Genomic DNA, 26,589 nt, shown 5'->3' on the forward strand with positions numbered 1-26,589 from the left:
ACTCGAGGTGCGAACTGGACACGAGGAGCGAACTGGACTCGAGGAGCGAGTTCGACTCGAGGTGCGAACTGGACTCGAGGAGCGAGCTCGACTCGAGGAGTTATGTGAAGAGTCGGCACGAGGAGTATTAGTCGACTCGCGGACTCGGAGCTCGACTCGAGGAGCGAGCTCGACTCGAGGACCGAACTAGACTCGAGGAGCGAGCTCGACCCGAGGAGCGAACTGGACTCGAGGAGCGAGCTCGACCCGAGGAGTTACATGAAGAGTCGGTACGAGTAACACTCGACTCGCGGACTCGGAGCTCGACTCGAGGAGAGAACTGGACTCGAGGAGCGAGCTCGACTCGAGGGGCGAACTGGACTCGAGGAGCGAGCTCGACTCGAGGGGCGAACTGGACTCGAGGAGCGAGCTCGACCCGAAGAGCGAACTGGACTCGAGGAGCGAGCTCGACTCGAGGAATTGCGTGAAGTCGGCACGAGGAGTATCAGTCGACTCGCGGACTCGGAACGAGGAGTATTAGTCGACTCGCGGACTCGGAGCTCGACTCGAGGAGCGAACTGGACTCGAGGAGCGGGCTCGACTCTAGGTGCGAACTGGACTCGAGGAGCGAGCTCGACTCGAGGAGTGAACTGGACTCGAGGAGCGAGCTCGACTCGAGGAGTTGTGTGAAGAGTAGGCACGATGAGTATTAGTCGACTCGCGGACTCGGAGCTCGACACGAGGAGCGAGCTCGACTCGAGGAGCGAGCTGGATTCGAGGAGCGAGCTCGACTCGAGGAGTGAACTGCACTCGAGGAGCGAGCTGGACTCGAGGAGCGAGCTCGACCCGAGGAATTACGTGAAGAGTCGGTACGAGTAACAGTCGACTCGCGGACTCGGAGCTCGACTCGAGGAGCGAACTGGACTCGAGGAGCGAGCTCGACTCGAGGAGCGAGCTCGACTCGAGGGGCGAACTGGACTCGAGGAGCGAGCACGACCCGATGAGCGAACTGGACTCGAGGAACGAGCTCGACTCGAGGAATTGCGTGAAGTCGGCACGACGAGTATCAGTCGACTCGCGGACTCGGAGCTCGACTCGAGGAGCGAACTGGACTCGAGGAGCGAGCTCGACTCGAGGAGCAAGCTCGAATCGAGGAGTGAACTGGACTCGAGGAGCGAGCTCAACTCGAGGAGTGAACTGGACTCGAGGAGCGAGCTCGACTCGAGGGGCGAACTGGACTCGAGGAACGAGCTCGACTCGAGGAGCGAGCTCGACTCGAGGAATTGAACTGGACTCGAGGAGCGAGCTCAACTCGAGGAATTGCTTGAAGTTGGCACGAGGAGTATCAGTCGACTCGCGGACTCGAAGCTCGACTCGAGGAGCGAACTGGACTCGAGGAGCGAGCACGACTCGAGGGGCGAACTGGATTCGACGAGTGAGCTCGACTCGAGGGTCGAACTGGACTCGAGGAGCGAGCTCGACCCGAGGAGCGAACTGGAGTCGAGGAGCGAGCTCGATCCGAGGAATTACGTGAAGAGTCGGTACGAGGAGTAACAGTCGACTCGCGGACTCGGAGCTCGACTCGAGGAGCGAACTGGACTCGAGGAGCGAGCTCGACTCGAGGGGCGAACCGGACTCGAGGAGCGAGCTCGACTCGAGGGGCGAACTGGACTCGAGGAGCAAGCTCGACCCGAGGAGTGAACAGGACTCGAGGAGCGAGCTCGACCCGAGGGGTTACGTGAAGAGTCGGTACGAGTAGCAGTCGACTCGCGGACTCGGAGCTCGACTCGAGGAGCGAACTGGACTCGAGGAGCGAGCTCGACTCGAGGGGCGAGCTCGACTCGAGGAACGAACTCGACTCGAGGAGCGAACTGGAGTCGAGGAGCGAGCTCGACTCGAGGAATTGCGTGAAGTCAGCACGAGGAGTATCAGTCGACTCGCGGACTCGGAGCTCGACTCGAGGAGCGAACTGGACTCGAGGAGCGAGCTCGACTCGAGGTGCAAACTGGACTCGAGGAGCGAGCTCGACTCGAGGAGCGAACTGGACTCGAGGAGTGAACATAGCTCGACTCGAGGAGTGAACAGGACTCGTGAAGCGAATCCGACTCGAGGAGTGAACTGGACTCGAGGAGCGAGCTCGACTCGAGGTGCGAACTGGACTCAAGGAGCGAGCTCGACTCGAGGAGTTGTGGGAAGAGTCGGCACGAGGAGTATTAGTCGACTCGCGGACTCGGAGCTCGACTCGAGGAGCGAGCTCGACTCGAGGACCGAACTGGACTCGAGGAGCGAGCTCGACCCGAGGAGCGAATTGGACTCGAGGAGCGAGCTCGACTCGAGGAATTGCGTGAAGTCGGCACGAGGAGTATCAGTCGACTCGCGGACTCGGAGCTCGACTCGAGGAGCGAACTGGACTCGAGGAGCGAGCTCGACTCGAGGTGCGAACTGGACTCGAGGAAAGAGCTCGACTCGAGGAGCGAACTATACTCGAGGAGCGAGCTCGACTCGAGGAGTTGTGTAAAGAGTCGGCACGTGGAGTATTAGTCGACTCGCGGACTCGGAGCTCGACTCGAGGAACGAAATGGACTCGAGGAGCGAGCTCGACTCGAGGAGTGAACTGGACTCGAGGAGCGAGCTCGACTCGAGGAGTGAACTGGACTCGAGGAGCGAGCTCGACTCGAGGTGCGAACTGGACACGAGGAGCGAACTGGACTCGAGGAGCGAGTTCGACTCGAGGTGCGAACTGGACTCGAGGAGCGAGCTCGACTCGAGGAGTTATGTGAAGAGTCGGCACGAGGAGTATTAGTCGACTCGCGGACTCGGAGCTCGACTCGAGGAGCGAGCTCGACTCGAGGACCGAACTAGACTCGAGGAGCGAGCTCGACCCGAGGAGCGAACTGGACTCGAGGAGCGAGCCACTCGACTCGCGGACTCGGAGCTCGACTCGAGGAGAGAACTGGACTCGAGGAGCGAGCTCGACTCGAGGGGCGAACTGGACTCGAGGAGCGAGCTCGACTCGAGTGGCGAACTGGACTCGAGGAGCGAGCTCGACCCGAAGAGCGAACTGGACTCGAGGAGCGAGCTCGACTCGAGGAATTGCGTGAAGCCGGCACGAGGAGTATCAGTCGACTCGCGGACTCGGAACGAGGAGTATTAGTCGACTCGCGGACTCGGAGCTCGACTCGAGGAGCGAACTGGACTCGAGGAGCGGGCTCGACTCTAGGTGCGAACTGGACTCGAGGAGCGATCTCGACTCGAGGAGTGAACTGGACTCGAGGAGCGAGCTCGACTCGAGGAGTTGTGTGAAGAGTCGGCACGATGAGTATTAGTCGACTCGCGGACTCGGAGCTCGACACGAGGAGCGAGCTCGACTCGAGGAGCGAGCTGGATTCGAGGAGCGAGCTCGACTCGAGGAGTGAACTGGACTCGAGGAGCGAGCTGGACTCGAGGAGCGAGCTCGACCCGAGGAATTACGTGAAGAGTCGGTACGAGTAACAGTCGACTCGCGGACTCGGAGCTCGACTCGAGGAGCGAACTGGACTCGAGGAGCGAGCTCGACTCGAGGAGCGAGCTCGACTCGAGGGGCGAACTGGACTAGAGGAGCGAGCACGACCCGATGAGCGAACTGGACTCGAGGAGCGAGCTCGACTCGAGGAATTGCGTGAAGTCGGCACGACGAGTATCAGTCGACTCGCGGACTCGGAGCTCGACTCGAGGAGCGAACTGGACTCGAGGAGCGAGCTCGACTCGAGGAGCGAGCTCGACTCGAGGAGTGAACTGGACTCGAGGAGCGAGCTCAACTCGAGGAGTGAACTGGACTCGAGGAGCGAGCTCGACTCGAGGGGCGAACTGGACTCGAGGAACGAGCTCGACTCGAGGAGCGAGCTCGACTCGAGGAATTGAACTGGACTCGAGGAGCGAGCTCAACTCGAGGAATTGCTTGAAGTTGGCACGAGGAGTATCAGTCGACTCGCGGACTCGAAGCTCGACTCGAGGAGCGAACTGGACTCGAGGAGCGAGCTCGACTCGAGGGGCGAACTGGACTCGACGAACGAGCTCGACTCGAGGGTCGAACTGGACTCGAGGAGCGAGCTCGACCCGAGGAGCGAACTGGAGTCGAGGAGCGAGCTCGATCCGAGGAATTACGTGAAGAGTCGGTACGAGGAGTAACAGTCGACTCGCGGACTCGGAGCTCGACTCGAGGAGCGAACTGGACTCGAGGAGCGAGCTCGACTCGAGGGGCGAACCGGACTCGAGGAGCGAGCTCGACTCGAGGGGCGAACTGGACTCGAGGAGCAAGCTCGACCCGAGGAGTGAACTGGACTCGAGGAGCGAGCTCGACCCGAGGGGTTACGTGAAGAGTCGGTACGAGTAGCAGTCGACTCGCGGACTCGGAGCTCGACTCGAGGAGCGAACTGGACTCGAGGAGCGAGCTCGACTCGAGGGGCGAGCTCGACTCGCGGACTCGAAGCTCGACTCGAGGAGCGAACTGGAGTCGAGGAGCGAGCTCGACTCGAGGGTTGAACTGGACTCGACGAACGAGCTCGACTCGAGGGTCGAACTGGACTCGAGGAGCGAGCTCGACCCGAGGAGCGAACTGGAGTCGAGGAGCGAGCTCGATCCGAGGAATTACGTGAAGAGTCGGTACGAGGAGTAACAGTCGACTCGCGGACTCGGAGCTCGACTCGAGGAGCGAACTGGACTCGAGGAGCGAGCTCGACTCGAGGGGCGAACCGGACTCGAGGAGCGAGCTCGACTCGAGGGGCGAACTGGACTCGAGGAGCAAGCTCGACCCGAGGAGTGAACTGGACTCGAGGAGCGAGCTCGACCCGAGGGGTTACGTGAAGAGTCAGTACGAGGAGTATCAGTCGACTCGCGGACTCGGAGCTCGACTCGAGGAGCGAACTGGACTCGAGGAGCGAGCTGGACTCGAGGTGCAAACTGGACTCGAGGAGCGAGCTCGACTCGAGGAGCGAACTGGACTCGAGGAGCGAGCTCGACTCGAGGAGTGAACATAGCTCGACTCGAGGAGTGAACAGGACTCGAGAAGCGAATCCGACTCGAGGAGTGAACTGGACTCGAGGAGCGAGCTCCACTCGAGGTGCGAACTGGACTCAAGGAGCGAGCTCGACTCGAGGAGTTGTGTGAAGAGTCGGCACGAGGAGTATTAGTCGACTCGCGGACTCGGAGCTCGACTCGAGGAGCGAGCTCGACTCGAGGACCGAACTGGACTCGAGGAGCGAGCTCGACCCGAGGCGCGAATTGGACTCGAGGAGCGAGCTCGACTCGAGGAATTGCGTGAAGTCGGCACGAGGAGTATCAGTCGACTCGCGGACTCGGAGCTCGACTTGAGTAGCGAGCTCGACTCGAGGAGCGAGCTCGACTCGAGGAGTGAGCTCGACTCGAGGAATTGAACTGGACTCGAGGAGCGAGCTCAACTCGAGGGGCGAACTGGACTCGAGGAGCGAGCTCGACTCGAGGGGCGAACTGGACTCGAGGAGCGAGCTCGACTCGAGGGGCGAACTGGACTCGAGGAGCGAGCTCGACTCGAGGGGCGAACTGGACTCGACAAGCGAGCTCGACTCGAGGGTCGAACTGGACTCGAGGAGCGAGCTCGACCCGAGGAGCGAACTGGAGTCGAGGAGCGAGCTCGACTCGAGGAGTTGTGTAAAGAGTCGGCACGTGGAGTATTAGTCGACTCGCGGACTCGGAGGTCGACTCGAGGAGCGAAATGGACTCGAGGAGCGAGCTCGACTCGAGGAGTGAACTGGACTCGAGGAGCGAGCTCGACTCGAGGAGTGAACTGGACTCGAGGAGCGAGCTCGACTCGAGGTGCGAACTGGACACGAGGAGCGAACTGGACTCGAGGAGCGAGCTCGACTCGAGGAGTTGTGTGAAGAGTCGGCACGAGGAGTATTAGTCGACTCGCGGACTCGGAGCTCGACTCGAGGAGCGAGCTCGACTCGAGGACCGAACTGGACTCGAGGAGCGAGCTCGACCCGAGGAGCGAACTGGACTCGAGGAGCGAGCTCGACCCGAGGAGTTACATGAAGAGTCGGTACGAGTAACACTCGACTCGCGGACTCGGAGCTCGACTCGAGGAGAGAACTGGACTCGAGGAGCGAGCTCGACTCGAGGGGCGAACTGGACTCGAGGAGCGAGCTCGACTCGAGGGGCGAACTGGACTCGAGGAGCGAGCTCGACCCGAAGAGCGAACTGGACTCGAGGAGCGAACTCGACTCGAGGAATTGCGTGAAGTCGGCACGAGGAGTATCAGTCGACTCGCGGACTCGGAACGAGGAGTATTAGTCGACTCGCGGACTCGGAGCTCGACTCGAGGAGCAAACTGGACTCGAGGAGCGGGCTCGACTCTAGGTGCGAACTGGACTCGAGGAGCGAGCTCGACTCGAGGAGTGAACTGGACTCGAGGAGCGAGCTCGACTCGAGGAGTTGTGTGAAGAGTCGGCACGATGAGTATTAGTCGACTCGCGGACTCGGAGCTCGACACGAGGAGCGAGCTCGACTCGAGGAGCGAGCTGGATTCGAGGAGCGAGCTCGACTCGAGGAGTGAACTGGACTCGAGGAGCGAGCTGGACTCGAGGAGCGAGCTCGACCCGAGGAATTACGTGAAGAGTCGGTACGAGTAACAGTCGACTCGCGGACTCGGAGCTCGACTCGAGGAGCGAACTGGACTCGAGGAGCGAGCTCGACTCGAGGAGCGAGCTCGACTCGAGGGGCGAACTGGACTCGAGGAGCGAGCTCGACTCGAGGAATTGCGTGAAGTCGGCACGACGAGTATCAGTCGACTCGCGGACTCGGAGCTCGACTCGAGGAGCGAACTGGACTCGAGGAGCGAGCTCGACTCGAGGAGCGAGCTCGACTCGAGGAGTGAACTGGACTCGAGGAGCGAGCTCAACTCGAGGAGTGAACTGGACTCGAGGAGCGAGCTCGACTCGAGGGGCGAACTGGACTCGAGGAACGAGCTCGACTCGAGGTGCGAACTGGACTCGAGGAGCGAGCTCGACTCGAGGAGTTGTGTGAAGAGTCGGCACGAGGAGTATTAGTCGACTCGCGGACTCGGAGCTCGACTCAAGGAGCGAACTCGACTCGAGGAGCATGAAGACTCTCTTTGGGACCTCCGGCTTAACCATCGGCCCCTTGAGACTTTGTTATTATTATTATTTATTTATTTTTGATTGAGCATTGATCCCCATTAGCCCCCCGAGTTTCTTGCGTTTGTGAGACGAAGGCCAAGAAACTCTCGTGTCGGAGGTATACAACAGTGTGTTAGAATAATTCTCTATTGCAATAAAGGGGTCGGCACAGGTAGTCATGGCACTCGGTATTTTCTGAAAAAGAAAATTGCATTTTGGCAATAAAAGCGATCACGAGGTCGATCGAGTTCGGTCGTGAGTTTGAGGGCGGAGGCTGCAACAATCATGGCTTGCTAGCAGATGCGACGAATTCCTTGAAGTCCCCACTTCGAAGTAGGGAATCAATTTGCTTCCTAAGCTGGTAGCGTTCTGTTGTCGCGTGCCCGTGGTCATGGTGATATTCGCATTGCTAGCTCTCGTCCCTTGTCGCGGGGTCCGTTTTTAACGGGGCCGGAGATCCTAGCTTCTCCCTGTGTAAGCTCAGGATCCGGTCGGGCGCCGTGTTGAGTGGGACGAAGGGTTGCTTCGGGGCTGGAGACAGATGGTCATTAGGGACTCGACCGCTTCTACGCCTCTTCCTTCGCGAGCTGAGACCGGTGGCCGGCGCCATGAGTGGGGCGGCGCGCCTTTTGTTAGGTGCGCGGTCAGCAACGTTGGGTGGTTGATGTCCCAAGACGACCTCTCTCTCGACCCCGCGTCGGGCGTTGAGTTTTTCTCTCAAGTCGCTCCCATGAGATTCCCTTCGGAAATTGAGGCGATCTCTCAAGTCTCCGTTGGCCGTCCTTATTACTTTAGGCGAGGATACGTCATTCGGGTGACGTCCTCGACGGACGCCACGGCCACTGACGTCGTCATTTCCCCGGGGGTTTTGGACGCGGATGGTGAGCTTGGAGCGTCCCTTTCGGGACCTAGAGGTCGAGTGTCCCCGAGCGTTACTCGACCCTTGACGCCCTGGCGTGGTCGCCCGAGGGTGTCCCCTCGAGGGCGCGTGCGTGTGCCTATTAGAAAGTTGACGTCTAGACGCAGTCGCCCGAGGGTGTCCCTTTGGAAGCGTGTGTTGTCAATGGTGCCCACAAGAAGAGTTGTAGTCTTTATTTTGAACATTTGATGTAATAAAGTCTCATGAAGACTCTTGCTTGTAATTGCCGATTCATTCATTAATAAAGTTGAAACCTTCATTCAATCTTCCTTGTCTGAAGCTTTATGATAAAACCATAGTCTTTTAGTCCATAAACAAACTAAACAAGTTACGAAGAGACAAATGTAGATTTGCATGAACAAACTCTTCGTAGTTTGCTTAAAACGATATATTCGCAATCTTAGGGTCAAAGGACTATTGACCTCAGTATGATTGTTAGAAGAATCTATGATGTCTGGTTATGAGGCATTGAGAGTTGGAGACTCTATAGTTCTTCTAGGTATCTTCCGAAGGTACTGAATTGACCAGTGCACTTCTAGAGACAATATAAGAACAAACCATTTAACCTCTTATGTCTCGAAGTCACTATGTATGAATTGCATCATGCTTACCTTAATCCTGAAATGAGACATGCCATTTCACACCTTAGTATTCTCATTTGAGAAAGTCAAAGTTCGGACTCACTATGTGATTCCGAACAAGGCCTATTGGTGAAGTACTAAGTTGTGAGTCTGTCATGAGTAACTTTGTGAAGTTCTCATAGATATGGAATTCATGTACAAGATTGCTGAAATGCAATGTATGTCACCTCATGCTTTGTTCCTTGGAGTGTGAATAAATGAACTGGCCAGTGTCCAAATTGAGTCCTGACTCTTTTGGATGAAACAATGTGACTTGTTAGCTCCTCGTCAATACATTGTTTCTAACTTATTCACAAGCGACAAAGGAGTTGAGGAAATAACAGCTAGAAGGGTAAAATGGTAATTTAGTAAATCCCGACTAGCTGATGACATGAAGGGTAAACATAGATAATATTCAGTGGATCCGCTCATTATAATTAGGTCGAATTCTTGAGTAGAAAACAAATTCATTTGAACCGAGAGATTTTCAGTGTCAGCTCTTTAGTGGAGTCAGTTGGCATTAAGCTAAACTTGGAAAAGGTTTGTGAACTTTTGAATCCAAGTGTTTAGCTCAAGCTTTGTTCATTTGGGTCCATGAGGTCACTGTCACGAATCACATCGATAGGATTAGTTAAACTGGAAGCTAAGTCAAAACAAGAACGAAAATAGTTAAAAGGGTATTTTTGTCTTTTGAGACAAAGGATGAAATGAATGTCAATAAATTTTTTGACAAGTTCATTTGATGACTTAATGTCACTCGGCCATAACTTGTTTATTGGGCCTTGTGAATTAATTTCATTTCATAAGAATTTTATTGAAAATTCTTAATGGGCCTTTTTCATGTTGTCATGAACAAGTGGAAAAGCTTCTAGAAGGCCTTTCTAGCATCACTATAGGCGCCCAAATACCCAAGAGACAAGAGAGAATATTTTGTGCATAAATGTATGAAGATACTTGCCAAAAGAAAAAGAGGAAACAAATTTCCTCTAAGGGAAATAAGAGGTAGGCGCCCAACACAAGAAACAAGCAAGGAATGGAACAAAAATGGAAACAAATCCAAGGGCTTCTAGAAGCCTATTTGGCCGAGTGACTCTAAGGGAAGGAGAGCAATATTTGCTCATGAATATGTGATATTCAATGAAAGAGGAAACTACCTTATTGAAGGTAAAACCTCCACTATAAATAGAGGCCTCATTCCCTTCATTCCATTCATTCCACATAAGTTAGAGATTGAGAGCTTCTCTCTCTAGAACTTGTGGTTGCCGCCCCTCTTCTCTCTCTCTCTAAGTTTATTTTCGATTTTTCTTGTCTTGGCACCTAGGTCCTCACTCGACCTAGTGCTTAGCTCTGCGACTTCGAGACTCGTTCTTAAGTCGTAGTGTTTAAAAGTGCCCACTCACTGATTCCTTCTTTTCGAGTGATTTAGTGATAGAAACTTTCGTGGTTGCTCGAGGTGCCGAGGAAAGAAAGAGAGACGTGCTGCGAGGGGAGACGAGCGTTGCAAACTTTCCACAAGCTTCTTCAAAGTTCAAGCTTCAAGAAAGGTTAGTAAACTTCTAGCTCATATTGGTTTTTAATTACATGTACTTGCACTTGTCTAGGTTAGTAAAAACTGTTTTACTTGTAAAAGAAAATTTTTAAATTTCCGCCGCTTAGCGAAGCGTTAATTATTTTCTTAAACCCTAGATCGATTCCAACAAATGGTATCAGAGCTATGGTCAAAGGAATGCATGTGCATGTTTTTAAATTATGAGCTTGAAAATCGTTTTCGAAAGTTTACTAATTTTGTGACAAGTTAGAATTGTAATCTTAGATTTTTTTTAATTTATTGCTCATGCCTTTAAATTAAAAACCATGTTGATTTTCTATGAGTTTGGGATGATGTTAAAACACATTAGAATCAGTTCTAAAAGTTTTTAGTTTTTTATATTGAAAAACGTGTTTTAAAGGTTTGAGAATTTTCGAGTAAAATTTGTGACTAGTTTTATTTTCTTGCTAGTTTCGTTTATTTACTTGAATCGTTTTATGCATGTTGTTATTTCTTTTATTCTATGTTATTACCCTGCTAATAAAACACAAATAAAAGCATTAAACAATATCTTAAAACGTTCCGTTACACTCGATTCTTTTTCGCACCTAAAAGGACGAAGCTTTAATTTATTTCTTTTTCTTCGAGCTGGAATGTAAACCCGCATTAAAAGCGGCATAACTCTCTGCTCAGATATCGAAATTTAATGATTCTTGAATCAAATTAAAGCACTGTCTGTCCTCTGTCCAATGCCACCGGTTTCGGCTGAAAAGGACATTGGAGCCGCCAGATATGGCGATTTTACTCCGAGGTGCGCGGCTGTCTGAAACTCCAGTTTTTTAGAAATCCGGATTTTCAAACCCCACTACCATGAGTTATAGAACTCTAATGAGAAAATTTTCTTGAGCAAAAATGTTTTTCATATGATTATAAACATGATGTGTAAAGATTAAAAGTTTTGATTTTTGAAAGATTAATTGAAATTGAATTTTTACAAAACTAGTTTGAATTTTGAAAAACCGTTTTCACTTTCAAACTTGAAAATATTTTGTCATCCAAATCAATTAAGTTTTCAAAATGTTTTCAAAACTATATCTATATCACATATGTTCAAAATCTATATGCTCTTGAAATTTTGAGTGGGAGGTCTCCTTGTAGACAAGCCGAAAAATAAAAAGATGTGTAATCTCAAACTTTCAAGTGTTCGAGTGAATTGAAGTTCACACTTCCCTCACGCACTTTCCCGAAATAGAAAATAGGAAAAGATCGAGTATGTCCCTTGTGCCTTTATGCACTAATACTGCTCTGAACATGTCGATCTAGGATTCTCTTCTAGTTGTCCGCTCTGTCGCTCTCTAACTAGGAAATTTGTTTCCGAACTTATAAGAGTCGATGAACCAACTCCAAAAACTAAGTGGGAGGGTTATATTCGTTGTTTGTAACCCGCGATCCCCAACACTAGTGAAAGATGCAATAATGTGGGACTAAGAGCCGCTCTTGCGACCCTCACTTAAATGTGAGTACTCCAAGGCGTCATTGCTTCGATCATTGCTCAATGAGCTACGTCCGAGAGTGATGCAATGATGGCAAGGCCTCCCCTTGGGGGATTGTTTTTCAAAGCTGATCTTTTGGACTAAGTGGTTGGTTGCACGCTTAGGCTCAATCCCTAGTATCCTCCCTTGAGGCTCTGCGAAAGGATGTGAGTGATCAAACCAATTTACAAGGTGGCTAGTCTAAATAGATGTATTGACATCTTGGCTTAGCATTAATGATGTGTCATTTACTTATAAATGGAGATTTTTTGCGGCCTTCTCTTGAGGGAGTAAATTATCGTTTGGTTTATAACACCTTTGGGTTTTACAAAAGTCTTAATGAAACTTAAATCCTAAACCAAAGACTAATCATAAACTTGTTTCAACTTTTATAGGCAATATGTCTCTCAACCCTCTCTCTACAATTCTTTCCTCGAATAAACTCGAAGGCGACAATTACGTCGACTGGAAACGTAACCTCGACATAGTCCTTACTGTCGACAAGCACAAATGGGTTCTCACCACCCCCTGTCCTCAAACGAATGATGATTCGACGCAAGAGGAGAAAGACGTCCTGGCAGCCTGGCTTCGATCCGATGAGATTGCGAGGTGCTATATTTTGGCATCGATGAACAATGTGTTGCAACAACAACATCGTGATTACGAAACTGCCACCGATATGCTCTACAATCTCCATGAGATGTTTGGAGGGCAAGGACGTCAAGCTAGGCAACAAGCGGTCCGACAATTCATGAACTGTCGTATGAAGGCTGGAACTCCCGTTAGAGATCATATGATGCTGATCATTAGCTATCTCAACGAGATGGAGATTCTTGGATCTGAGATTGATGGGGAAACTAAAATAGATATGATCTTGGAAACTCTCCCCGAAACCTTTGATACCTTCAAATTGAATTATTCCATGAACAAGCTAGAGTACACTGTTACCGAGCTCATGAAGGAACTTCAAACCGCTGAGGTACTCACTAAGAAAAAGAGGGCTCAAGGAGAAGTACATGCTACTACCTCCACCTCTGGATCTAAGAAGAGACCTCGCAACGCCGAGAAGAAGAACCAACCTAAGGTTCAAACGAAGAAGAAGGCGCCAAAGGCTCCGAAGGTGGACAAGTCTAAAGACAAGTGCCACCACTGCAACGAGCCTGGTCAGTGGCGTAGGAACTGTCCTGCCTACCTCAAAACCAAAGCAAAAGGTATTGTACTTGTTACTGAAGCCTGTTTAGTAGCTGATAATGTATCATCGTTGATTATTGACTCCGCTGCTACTAACCACATTTGCTGCTCCTTGACTGGTTTTAGGAAAAGCAAAAGCTTAGAGGATGGCGACTTCTGCTTCAAGTGGGGTGATGAGAGCGTGGTGTCTGCGAAGGCTGTGGGATCCGTGACGCTATCTTTTGAAGATCGAACTTTAAATTTGAATAATGTGTATTATGTTCCTTCCTTTGGGAAAAACCTAGTATCTGTTGCTCAACTTTTCGAGCAAGATTATTATTTAAAGTTTATAAAGAATGGAATTCGTATTTCTTTTTCTAATTCTTTCGTCACTGATGCATGTATGAAGAATGGTCTTTTTTACATCTATCCCACTCAACCTTCTCTTTTAGACACCGAAATAGATAACGATCTAATTAGGGAGCCAAAGAGGATCAAACTTTCTGAATCCTCCGATCTAACAAAATCAACATACCTCTGGCACTTAAGACTTGGTCATATCAGTCTAGATAGGATTAAGAGACTTGTGAGGGATGGTCCACTCCAAGCCTCTGCAATAGGCTCACTGCCTACTTGTGAATCCTGTATAGAAGGAAAAATGACTAAGCGACCTTTCTCCGATAAGGGTCGAAGAGCCACTGAGTTGCTGGAACTAATACATTCTGATGTATGTGGTCCGCTCAACCAACAGGCACGTGGAGGATACGAATACTTCGTTACCTTCACTGATGATTACTCAAGATATGGGTTTGTCTATTTGCTTAAACACAAATCCGAGACCTTTAACGTATTTAAGGTCTTTAGGGCTTTAGTGGAAAAGCAAACTGGCAAAGTGATCAAAACCCTTCGATCTGATCGAGGTGGTGAGTATATGTCTGGAGAGTTCGATGACTTTCTTAAAGAAGAAGGTATTGCTTCTCAGCTTACCGCACCTGGCACACCTCAACAAAACGGAGTGTCAGAGAGAAGAAACCGAACTCTTATGGAGATGGTTAGATCAATGATGAGTTACTCATTACTCCCGCTTTCCTTTTGGGGATATGCCCTCGAAACAGCCGCCTACATTCTGAACCAAGTTCCGTCCAAAACGGTTCCTGGTACCCCTTATGAACGATGGACTGGCCGTAAAGTGAATCTTGGCCGCATCCGAATTTGGGGTTGCCCTGCACACGTGCTGAGGCAAAAGACTAGCAAGTTGGCTAGTAGGTCAGAATTGTGCCTGTTTGTAGGATATCCGAAGGAAACCAAAGGTTTTACTTTCTATAGTCCCGAGGACGATAAGACTTTCGTTAGCACGAATGCTCGTTTCCTCGAGGAGGACTTTATGAAAGATGCGAAACCTAGAAGCAAAATTGTGCTTGAAGAAAAGTTGGGTGAGGAAGCTTCTACCTCATCTGTAAGAACTGTTCCCAACTGAAACACAACCTAACTCATCAGAATCTCGTCAAGTAGTACTTAGACGTAGTGGGAGGGCTACTCAAAAGCCTGACAGGTACATGTCTTATGGAGACTCTCTTGTAGCCGTCTCCGACATGGATGACCCTGTTTCCTATAGCCAAGCGATGGCTTGTTCTGAATCAAACCTTTGGCTTGACGCCATGAAAGTTGAAATGCACTCGATGTATGTCAACAAAGTCTGGAAACTTCTAGACCTTCCTGAAGGGGTTAAACCCGTAGGGTGTAAGTGGATATACAAGAAGAAAAGGGGTCCTGATGGGAACGTCGAAACGTTCAAAGCACGACTTGTGGCAAAGGGTTATACCCAACAAGAAGGGATTGACTATGAAGAAACCTTCTCGCCAGTCGCGATGCTTAAATCCATCCGCATACTCCTATCCATAGCTGCAGCTCTCGACTATGAGATCTGGCAAATGGATGTCAAGACAGCCTTTCTGAATGGCAATCTTGACGAGCGCATTTACATGGCTCAACCAGACGGTTTCGTGGATAAAGGTCAAGAGACCAAGGTTTGTGAGTTGCTTAAATCCATTTATGGACTAAAGCAAGCATCTAGGTCATGGAATATTAGATTCGATGAAACTGTAAAGAGCTTCGGCTTTGAACAGTCAATAGATGAGCCTTGTGTTTACAAGTTAATACACGAAGGCAAAGTTGTGTTTCTGGTACTATATGTCGATGATATACTACTCATTGGTAATGACGTGGATAAGTTATCTGAGGTTAAGGTCTGGCTAGCAAAGCAATTCGATATGAAGGATCTAGGAGAAGCCGCGTACATTCTGGGGATCCAAATCTTTCGAGATAGGAAAAACCGGACCCTGTCGCTCTCTCAAGCATCTTATATTGATAAGGTGATGGATCGCTTCTCGATGCAAGACTGCAAGAGGGGTCAAACACCCTTTAGGCATGGAGTTTCACTCTCTAAGGACCAGTATCCCAAGACTGCACAAGAGATTGAAGACATGTGGAAAATTCCTTACGCCTCTGCCGTAGGAAGCCTTATGTATGCTATGCTTTGCACTAGACCTGACATCTGTTTCGCCGTTGGCGTAGTTAGCCGTTTCCAATCCAACCCTGGACCCGAGCACTGGATTGCTGTTAAGCATGTTCTTAAGTATCTTCGAAGAACTAGGAACTTGATGCTTACATACTCAGGTACTGACCTGACTATGACGGGATATACCGACTCCGATTTTCAAGCGGATAAGGATTCCAGGAAATCCACATCAGGATCTGTGTTCATCCTTAATGGTGGAGCTGTTGTGTGGAGAAGTATTAAGGAATCTTGCATTGCTGACTCCACAATGGAAGCAGAATATGTGGCTGCTTGTGAAGCATCCAAAGAGGCTGTATGGCTTAGAAAGTTCCTTAAGTATTTGGAAATTGTTCCAAATGTCGACGAGCCCATGACCCTTTATTGTGATAATAGTGGGGCTGTCGCTAACTCAAAGGAACCTAGAAGCCATAAGCGCTCTAAGCATATTGAGAGGAAATACCATTTAATTCGAGAGATCGTGCAGCGCGGAGACGTGGAAGTGAAGAAGATCTCAACGGTGGACAACCTCGCAGATCCATTCACCAAGGCCCTAGCGAACAAGGTCTTCGACCAACATCGTGAGGGATTAGGCATGAAGGACTACACACACCTTCTTTGAGTCAAGTGGGAGTTTGTTGTCAATGGTGCCCACAAGAAGAGTTGTAGTCTTTATTTTGAACATTTGATGTAATAAAGTCTCATGAAGACTCTTGCTTGTAATTGCCGATTCATTCATTAATAAAGTTGAAACGTTCATTCAATCTTCCTTGTCTGAAGCTTTATGATAAAACCATAGTCTTTTAGTCCATAAACAAACTAAACAACTTACGAAGAGACAAATGTAGATTTGCATGAACAAACTCTTCGTAGTTTGCTTAAAACGATATATTCGCAATCTTAGGGTCAAAGGACTATTGACCTCAGTATGATTGTTAGAAGAATCTATGATGTCTGGTTATGACGCATTGAGAGTTGGAGACTCTATAGTTCTTCTAGGTATCTTCCGAAGGTACTGAATTGACCAGTGCACTTCTAGAGACAATATAAGAACAAACCATTTAACCTCTTATGTCTCGAAGTCACTATGTATGAATTGCATCATGCTTACCTTAATCCTGAAATGAGACATGCCATTTCACACCTTAGTATTCTCATTTGAGAAAGTCAAAGTTCGGACTCACTATGTGATTCCGAACAAGGCCTATTGGTGAAGTACTAAGTTGTGAGTCTGTCATGAGTAACTTTGTGAAGTTCTCATAGATATGGAATTCATGTACAAGATTGCTGAAATGCAATGTATGTCACCTCATGCTTTGTTCCTTGGAGTGTGAATAAATGAACTGGCCAGTGTCCAAATTGAGTCCTGACTCTTTTGGATGAAACAATGTGACTTGTTAGCTCCTCGTCAATACATTGTTTCTAACTTATTCACAAGCGACAAAGGAGTTGAGGAAATAACAGCTAGAAGGGTAAAATGGTAATTTAGTAAATCCCGACTAGCTGATGACATTCATGAAGGGTAAACATAGATAATATTCAGTGGATCCGCTCATTATAATTAGGTCGAATTCTTGAGTAGAAAACAAATTCATTTGAACCGAGAGATTTTCAGTGTCAGCTCTTTAGTGGAGTCAGTTGGCATTAAGCTAAACTTGGAAAAGGTTTGTGAACTTTTGAGTCCAAGTGTTTAGCTCAAGCTTTGTTCATTTGGGTCCATGAGGTCACTGTCACGAATCACATCGATAGGAATAGTTAAACTGGAAGCTAAGTCAAAACAAGAACGAAAATAGTTAAAAGGGTATTTTTGTCTTTTGAGACAAAGGATGAAATGAATGTCAATAAATTTTTTGACAAGTTCATTTGATGACTTAATGTCACTCGGCCATAACTTGTTTATTGGGCCTTGTGAATTAATTTCATTTCATAAGAATTTTATTGAAAATTCTTAATGGGCCTTTTTCATGTTGTCATGAACAAGTGGAAAAGCTTCTAGAAGGCCTTTCTAGCATCACTATAGGCGCCCAAATACCCAAGAGACAAGAGAGAATATTGTGTGCATAAATGTATGAAGATACTTGCCAAAAGAAAAAGAGGAAACAAATTTCCTCTAAGGGAAATAAGAGGTAGGCGCCCAACACAAGAAACAAGCAAGGAATGGAACAAAAAAGGAAATAAATCCAAGGGCTTCTAGAAGCCTATTTGGCCGAGTGACTCTAAGGGAAGGAGAGCAATATTTGCTCATGAATATGTGATATTCAATGAAAGAGGAAACTACCTTATTGAAGGTAAAACCTCCCCTATAAATAGAGGCCTCATTCCCTTCATTCCATTCATTCCACATAAGTTAGAGATTGAGAGCTTCTCTCTCTAGAACTTGTGGTTGCCGCCCCTCTTCTCTCTCTCTCTAAGTTTATTTTCGATTTTTCTTGTCTTGGCACCTAGGTCCTCACTCGACCTAGTGTTTAGCTCTGCGACTTCGAGACTCGTTCTTAAGTCGTAGTGTTTAAAAGTGCCCACTCACTGATTCCTTCTTTTCGAGTGATTTAGTGATAGAAACTTTCGTGGTTGCTCGAGGTGCCGAGGAAAGAAAGAGAGACGTGCTGCGAGGGGAGACGAGCGTTGCAAACTTTCCACAAGCTTCTTCAAAGTTCAAGCTTCAAGAAAGGTTAGTAAACTTCTAGCTCATATTGGTTTTTAATTACATGTACTTGCACTTGTCTAGGTTAGTAAAAACTGTTTTACTTGTAAAAGAAAATTTTTAAATTTCCGCCGCTTACCGAAGCGTTAATTATTTTCTTAAACCCTAGATCGATTCCAACAGCGTGCGCGTGCGTCCCCTTTCGTGAAGAGCGTGGTGGAGGTCGGTCTTGTTGCCTCTCGACTTTTCCAGGTAATCGGGGTTTTTCTCGTCGTGGTTGACGTCGTCGACGTTGTCGGAGTCGAGGAGGTCGGCGATGAGCGTGCCGATGACGCCGGGGCGGTCTAGGAGCTCGGCGAGCCTTCGAGTCGTGTCCTCTCGGACTGCGGCCTCGGGGTCATTCGTCGGGTCTCGGGGCTGGCTCTCATTATCATGAGGTTGCCCTTCGAGAAGGTGCGCGGAGCTTTGGAGGTTGTGCCTCGAGCTAGTCGCTCGGGCGCCCACGGGGGTGGCGGGGGCACGACTCATCTCTCGAGAGTCGTAGAAGTAGCGAAAATGTGGAATGGAAGGGAGAGCGCGCTAGGGCCAAACAGATCTGCAGCGCCGGTTGGGATGGAAACTTCGGCGAGCACCGGAGTCGGCTCGCGCGCGTTGGGGCCGAACAGATCTGCAACGCCGGTTGGAGTCGAGGCTTCGGCGGGCGTCGGAGCTGGTTCGCAAGCGCCGGGGTTGGCTGGATCTGCAGCGTCGGCCGGGATGTAGGCTTCAGCGAGCACCGGAGTCGGCTCGCGCGTGCTGGGGCCGAACAGATCTGCAGCGCCGTCTCCTTCTCCCTTTTTTTTCTGGAGAGTCTGAGATGAAGACCAGAGAGGAATCTCTTTTTCTCTCTTTTGTTTTTTGGCTGAAGAATAAAATGGGAGAGAGAATCTGTTTGGAGAGGAAATTGTTGGCTTTGATTTTTTGGTGGTCTTCCGTGGAGGAAGCGAGTTTGCCGGTGGAGAGCTCGTGGTTGTTCTCGAGATCCCCTCCTTCTAGCGCCAAAATTTTGTCCCTGTTTTTCGGACAATGATTTAGGAGCCACAGGCGGTTAGACCCGAGGCCGGACCAAGTGGCCTCGCCTGGGCTCGAGCGTGTCGGACCTGGTTGCCCAGATCTTCCCTTGGCTGTCGATGGTGTCTGAGTTCGCCGGGGTACCTGGAAAAGGTGAGAGGACTGTGAGCTAAGAAGGGAAAACAGAGGGGGTGCCTCTGTTTACCTCTCCGACGCTCAACATTAGTGGGATTGAGGTGGAGTATAGAGGATTTAGAGGGTGAGAGGCCAAAGATGAGGAAACGAGTGAAGTCTGAGCTCTACAGCGTTTCTGGACTCAAAAATGGGTTACCGGGAGAAGGTGAGTGGCCCCTGTATTTATAGGCGACCAAGAGGTCACTGGTGGGCCCCCTTGGCCGAGGATAACACGGGCTGGCGTCATTGGCGTGTCCCTTGGCCGAGGATGATGTAGGTTGGCAGAGGATAATATAGGCTCGGCAGAGGATAACATAGGCTAGGCAGAGGATAGCATAGGATGGCGTCATTGGTGGGCCCCCTTGGCCGAGGATAGCACAGGGCCGAAGATAGGCTTGTGAGGCCGAGGTCGAGCTCGCGAGGCCGAGGTCGAGCTCGCGAGGTCGCTCGTGAGGCCGAGGTCGAGCTCGTGAGGTCGAGGTCGAGCTCGCCTGGAGGTCGAGCTCGGGCGGCCGAGTGGAGGTCAAGCTCGCCTGGAGGTTGTTCGTGAGGCCGAGGACGCTCGTGAGGCCGAGGTCGAGCTCGTGAGGACGAGGTCGAGCTCGCCTGGAGGTCGAGCTCGCCTGGAGGTCGAGCTCAGGCGGCCGAGTGGAGGTCGAGCTCGGGCGGCCGAGTGGAGGTCGAGCTCGGGAGGCCGGGACTTGGCCGGCCGGGGCGTGTTGTTACCGAACTGGCGGATAATACAGTGTTTTCACGTGGTTCACCGAACCGTGACGTCTATTGACATCTTTACCCATGTCGGTCGTCGACGGGCCGACAACAGTTTTTGGTTTCGAGATTGTTTGAGGAAAGGATGATCGAGAGAGGTTTGAGAGATATTTTGCCTATAAAAGTTTAAACAAGTTTATGATTAGTCTTTGGTTTAGGATTTAAGTTTCTTTAAGACTTGATAAAATCCAAAGGTGTTATAAACCAAACGATAATTTACTCCTTCAAGAGAAGGCCGCAAAAAATCTCCATTTATAAGTAAATGACACATCATTAATGCTTAGCCAAGATGTAAATACACCAATTTTGACTAGCCACCTTTTAAAATTGTTTGATCACTCACATCCTTTCGCAGGGCCTCGAGGGAGGATTACTAGGGATTGAGTCTAAGTGTGTAACCAACCACTTAGTCCAAAAGATCGATTTTGAAAAACAATCCACCGAGGGGAGGTCTTGTCTCATTGCCTCACTTTCGGATTTAGCTCATTGAGCAATGATCAGTGCAAAGCGCCCTTGAGTACTCTCATTTAAGAGAGGGCCACGAGGGTGACTCTTAGTCTGGCGACAATTGCACTTTTCATTAGTGTTGGGGATCGTGGGTCACAAACAACAAGTATAACCCTCCCACTTAGTTTTTGGAGTTGGTACATCGACTCTTATAAGTTCGGAAACGGATTTCCTAGTTAGAGAGCGACAGAGCGGACAATTAGAAGAGAATCCTAGATTTTCATGTTCAGAGCAGTGTTAGTGCATAAAGGTACGAGGGACATACTCGGATCTTTTCCTATTTTCTATTTCGGGAAAGTGCATGAGGGAAGTGTGAACTTCAACTCACTCGAACACTTGAAAGTTTGAGATTACACATCTTTTTATTTTTCGGCTTGTCTACAAGGAGACCTCCCACTCAAACAGCATATAGATTTTGAACATATGTGATATAGATATAGTTTTGAAAACATTTTGAAAACTTATTTGATTTGGATGACAAAATATTTTCAAGTTTGAAAACGAATACGGTTTTTCAAGATTCAAACTAGTTTTGTAAAATTCAATTTCAATTAAACTTTCAAAAATCAAAACATATTAATCTTTCACACCATGTTTATAATCTTATGAAAAACATTTTTGCTCAATAAAGTTTTCTCATTAGAGTTCTATAACTCATGGTAATGGGGCTGAAAATCCGGATTTCTAAAAAACTGGAATTTCGGAACAGCTGCGCACCTTGAGTAAAATCGCCATAACTGGCCGCTCCGATGTCGTTTTGACCCAAAACTGGTGGCATTAGAAAGAGGACAGACAGACCTTTAATTCGATTTAAGAATCAATAAATTTCGATTTCTGAGCAGAGAGTTATGTCACTTTTACTGCGGGTTTTACTCCAGCTCGAAGAAAAAGAAATAATTAAAGTTCGGTCTTTTTAGGTGCCAAAAAGAATCGAGTGTAACGGAACGTTTTAGGAAGTTGTTAAAGCTTTTATTTGTGTTTTATTAAAATGGTAACAACGCATAAAAGAAATAACAACAAGCATAAAACGATTCAAGTAAATAAATGAAACTAGCAAGACAATATAACTAGTCATAAAATTTACTCGAAATTTTCTCAAACTTAAAAACACGTTTTTTTAATATAAAAAATTAAAAACTTTTAGAACTAATTCTAATTTGTTTTAATAACATCTCAAACTCATAGAAAAACAACATGATTTTTAATTTAACGGCAAGAGCAATAAATTAAAAAAAAATCTAAGATAACAATTCTAACTTGTCACAAAATTAGTAAACTTTCGAAAACGATTTTCAAGCTCATAATTTTAATTACATGTACATGCATATCTTTGACCATAGCTCTGATACCATTTGTTGGAATTTATCTAGGGTTTAAGAAAAAGTTTAACGCTTCGGTAAGCGGTGGAATTTTAAAAATTTTCTTTTTCAAGTAAAACGTTTTTACTAACCTAGACAAAGAGCAAGCACATGTAAATAAAAACTAATATGAGCATTAAAGATTACTAACCTTCTTAGAAGCTTGAACGTTGAGAAGCTTTTGGAAAAGGTTGCAACGTTCTTCTCCCCTCGCAGCTCGTCTCTCTTCCTTTCCTCGTTAACTCGAGCAACCACGAAAGTTTCTATCACTAAATCACTCAAGATAAAAAGGAATTAGTGTGTGGGCACTTTTAAACACTACGACTTAAGAACGAGTCTTGAAGTCGAAGAGCTAAACACTAGGTCAAATGAGGACCTAGGTGCCAAAACAAAAAACCGAAATTGAATACAGAGAGAGAGGAGAGGGGCGGCCAAAGTTCTAGAGAGAGAGTCTCTCAAATCTCTAAAACTTGGATGAATGAAATGTGTGGAATGAGACTCCTATTTATAGGAGAGCTCTTACCTTCAATAAGGTAGTTTTCTCTTCTATAGAATATCACATATTCATGAGCAAATATTGCCCATTACCTCTGTTGTCGCTGTTTTTCGGACAACTATTTAGGAGCCAAAGACGGTTAGACCCAAGGCCGGACCAAGTGGTCTCGTCTTGACTCGAGCGTGTCGGACTCGGTATCCCGAGTCGTCCCTTAGCTGTGGATGTCCCTTGAGTTCGTCAGAGAACCTGAAAAGGAGAAGAGAACACGTGAACTACAAAGGGGAAACAGGGGGGGTGCCCCTGTTTACCTCTCCGATGCTCAACATTAGTGTGATTGAGGTGGAGTATAGAAGTTTTAGGGGTGTTTAGAGGCCAGAGCTTGAGAGAAACGAGCGAGGTACGAGTTCGGCAGCGTTTCAGTACTCAAGAATGGATTACCTGGACCAAGGGGGGTGCCTTGGTATTTATAGGCAGCCAAGGGGTGGTTTGAAGACCCCTTGGCCGAGTGAGAATGCTTGGGTCGGCATTGGAGGAGGCTGGGTCGGCCAATGGCCGAGTGAACATGGTGGTGAGGTTCACTCGGCCATTGGCCGAGTGAAGGTCTTGGGCCGGCTGAGGTTCACTCGGCCATTGGCCGAGTGAACTGCTGGAAGGTTCACTCGGCCAATGGCCGAGTGAACTGCTGAGGCAGCAGGGAGGTTCACTCGGCCATTGGCCGAGTGAACTGCTGGAAGGTTCACTCGGCCAATGGCCGAGTGAACTGCTGAGGCAGCAGGGAGGTTCACTCGGCCATTGGCCGAGTGAACTGCTGGAAGGTTCACTCGGCCAATGGCCGAGTGAACTGCCTTGGCGGCTGAGGGGTTCACTCGGCCATTGGCCGAGTGAACTGTCCAATGGCTGAGTGAGCCATTTGACCCAGCCAATGGCCGAGTGAGCCATTGACTCGGCCCATGGCTGAGCTTTGACTTGGCCATTGGTTTGGGCCGGCTCCTGGTTGAGTCAGGGTTCCGCCGCGCAAGACCTCGTACAACCATGTGGGTCGAAGAGATGCCCTTGTTCCCGTTGGCCCTAGACGGGCCAACAACATTAGCCCCCCGAGTTTCCGGTCGAGCGTAGGTCGAGTGGAAACTCAAAATCTACGCTTTTATGCGGACGTGGGATGAATGCTCTCGGGTTTGCATCAAGAGGAATGGCCTTCGCACGTCGCGAGGGACGACTTTTTGTTTTGGGTTGATCGTGCGTAGCTCATTTTCTCGATCTACCAATGAGGGCGTGATCGATTAGCACGGCTTTGTTGTTTTGTGCGCGTCTTGTTTTCTCGATTTGCCGACGAAGGCATAATCGATTTGCACGTCTTTTTTGTGTAGTGCGCGTCTTACTTTTCTCGACTTGCCAACGAAGGCATAATCGATTTGCACGTCTTTTTTGTTTTGTGCGCGTCTTGTTTTCTCGACTTGCCAACGAAGGCATAATCGATTTGCGCGTCTTCTTTGTTTTGTGCGCGTCTTGTTTTCTCGATTTGCCACCGAAGGCATAATCGATTTGCGCGTCTTCGTTGAGTTGTGCGCATCTTACTTTTCTCGGCTTGCCAACGAAGGCATAATCGATTTGCGCGTCTTTGTCGTTTGGTGCGCGTCTTATGTTCTCGACCTGCCAACGAAGGCATAATCGATTTGCGCGTCTTCGTTGAGTTGTGCGCGTCTTACTTTTCTCGACTTGCCAACGAAGGCATAATCGATTTGCGCGTCTTTGTCGTTTGGTGCGCGTCTTATGTTCTCGACCTGCCAACGAAGGCATAATCGATTTGCACGTCTTTGTCGTTTGGTGCGCGTCTTATGTTCTCGACCTGCCAACGAAGGCATAATCGATTTGCACGTCTTTGCCGTTTGGTGCGCGTCTTATGTTCTCGACCTGCCAACGAAGGCATAATCGATTTGCACGTCTTTGTCGTTTTGTGCGCGTCTTACTTTTCTCGACTCGCCAGCAAAGGCATAATCGATTTGCGCGTCTTTATTCTGGACGCAGACCTTGAACCCATTTGTAACTCGTTGCCTGTCGGCCGACGAGCTGGGCGGCGAGCGCGATGCCACATTTGTGTGGCGAGGTTTCCCGTGAACGCTGGCTTGACCAGATACGCCCTGGCGGACGCAAGCCTTGAACCCATTTGTAACTCGTTGCCTGTCGGCCGACGAGCTGGGCGGCGAGCGCGATGCCACATTTGTGTGGCGAGGTTTCCCGTGGACGCTGGCTTGACCAGATACGCCCTGGCGGGCGCAAGCCTTGAACCCATTTGTAACTCGTTGCCTGTCGGCCGACGAGCTGGGCGGCGAGCGCGATGCCACATTTATGTGGCGAGGTTTCCCGTGGACGCTGGCTTGACCAGATACGCCCTGGCGGACGCAAGCCTTGAACCCATTTGTAACTCGTTGCCTTTCGGCCGACGAGCTGGGCGGCGAGCGCGATGCCACATTTGTGTGGCGAGGTTTCCCGTGGGCGCTGGCTTGACCAGATACGCCCTGGCGGACGCAAGCCTTGAACCCATTTGTAACTCGTTGCCTTTCGGCCGACGAGCTGGGCGGCGAGCGCGATGCCACATTTGTGTGGCGAGGTTTCCCGTGGGCGCTGGCTTGACCAGATACGCCCTGGCGGACGCAAGCCTTGAACCCATTTGTAACTCGTTGCCTTTCGGCCGACGAGCTGGGCGGCGAGCGCGATGCCACATTTGTGTGGCGAGGTTTCCCGTGGGCGCTGGCTTGACCAGATACGCCCTGGCGGACGCAAGCCTTGAACCCATTTGTAACTCGTTGCCTTTCGGCCGACGAGCTGGGCGGCGAGCGCGGTCTCAAGACTCAACTCGAGGGCTCATGTAGAGCCTGCACAAGGAATAGTTAGTTGACTTGTGGACTTGGGACTCAACTCGAGGGCTCTTGTAGAGTCTGCACGAGGAGTTTCGTGAAGAGTTGTCGCGAGGAGTATTGGTCGACTCGCGGACTCGGAGCTCGACTCGAGGAATGAGTTCATCTCGAGGAGACATGTGAAGAGTTAGCACGAGGAGTATTGGTCGACTCGTGGACTCGAACTCGACTCGAGGAACGAATTCATCTCGAGGAGACATGTGAAGAGTTAGCACGAGGAGTATTGGTCGACTCGTGGACTCGAACTCGACTCGAGGAACGAATTCATCTCGAGGAGACATGTGAAGAGTTAGCACGAGGAGTATTGGTCGACTCGTGGACTCGAACTCGACTCGAGGAACGAATTCATCTCGAGGAGACATGTGAAGAGTTAGCACGAGGAGTATTGGTCGACTCGTGGACTCGTAGCTCGACTCGAGGAACGAATTCATCTCGAGGAGACATGTGAAGAGTTAGCACGAGGAGTATTGGTCGACTCGTGGACTCGTAGCTCGACTCGAGGAACGAATTCATCTCGAGGAGACATGTGAAGAGTTAGCACGAGGAGTATTGGTCGACTCGTGGACTCGAACTCGACTCGAGGAACGAATTCATCTCGAGGAGACATGTGAAGAGTTAGCACGAGGAGTATTGGTCGACTCGTGGACTCGAACTCGACTCGAGGACTCACGTAGAGCTTGCACGAGGAGTTTTGTGAAGAGTCGGCGCGAGGAGTATTGGTCGACTCGTGGACTCGTAGCTCGACTCGAGGAACGAATTCATCTCGAGGAGACATGTGAAGAGTTAGCACGAGGAGTTTTGTGAAGAGTCGGCGCGAGGAGTATTGGTCGACTCGTGGACTCGAACTCGACTCGAGGAATGAATTCATCTCGAGGAGACATGTGAAGAGTCTCTCTTATTTTTATTTTTTGAGTTGTTGTTGAATTGTTTTTTGATTGAGCGTTTTGATTGAGCGTTGGTCCCTGTTAGCCCCCCGAGTTTCTTGCGTTTGTGAGACCAAGGTTGAGAAACTCTCGCGTTAGAGGTATACAATAGCATTTTTTCATGTGTGAAATAACTCTTTATTGCAATAAGGGGGTCATTACAGCTTGTCATGGCACTTGGCCTTCTTTGAAAAAAGGAAATTACACTTTTGAAATGAAAGTGACCACGAAGCCGATCGAGTTCGGTCGTGAATGTCGAAGTCGCGACCATCATGGCTTGCTAGTAGACGCGACGAATTCCCTG

This window comes from Urtica dioica, chromosome 10 (genome assembly GCF_054948205.1).
Source record: "Urtica dioica subsp. dioica isolate 48M chromosome 10, U.dioica_male_clone48M_v1_H2, whole genome shotgun sequence".
NCBI classification, from domain to species: Eukaryota; Viridiplantae; Streptophyta; class Magnoliopsida; order Rosales; family Urticaceae; genus Urtica; species Urtica dioica.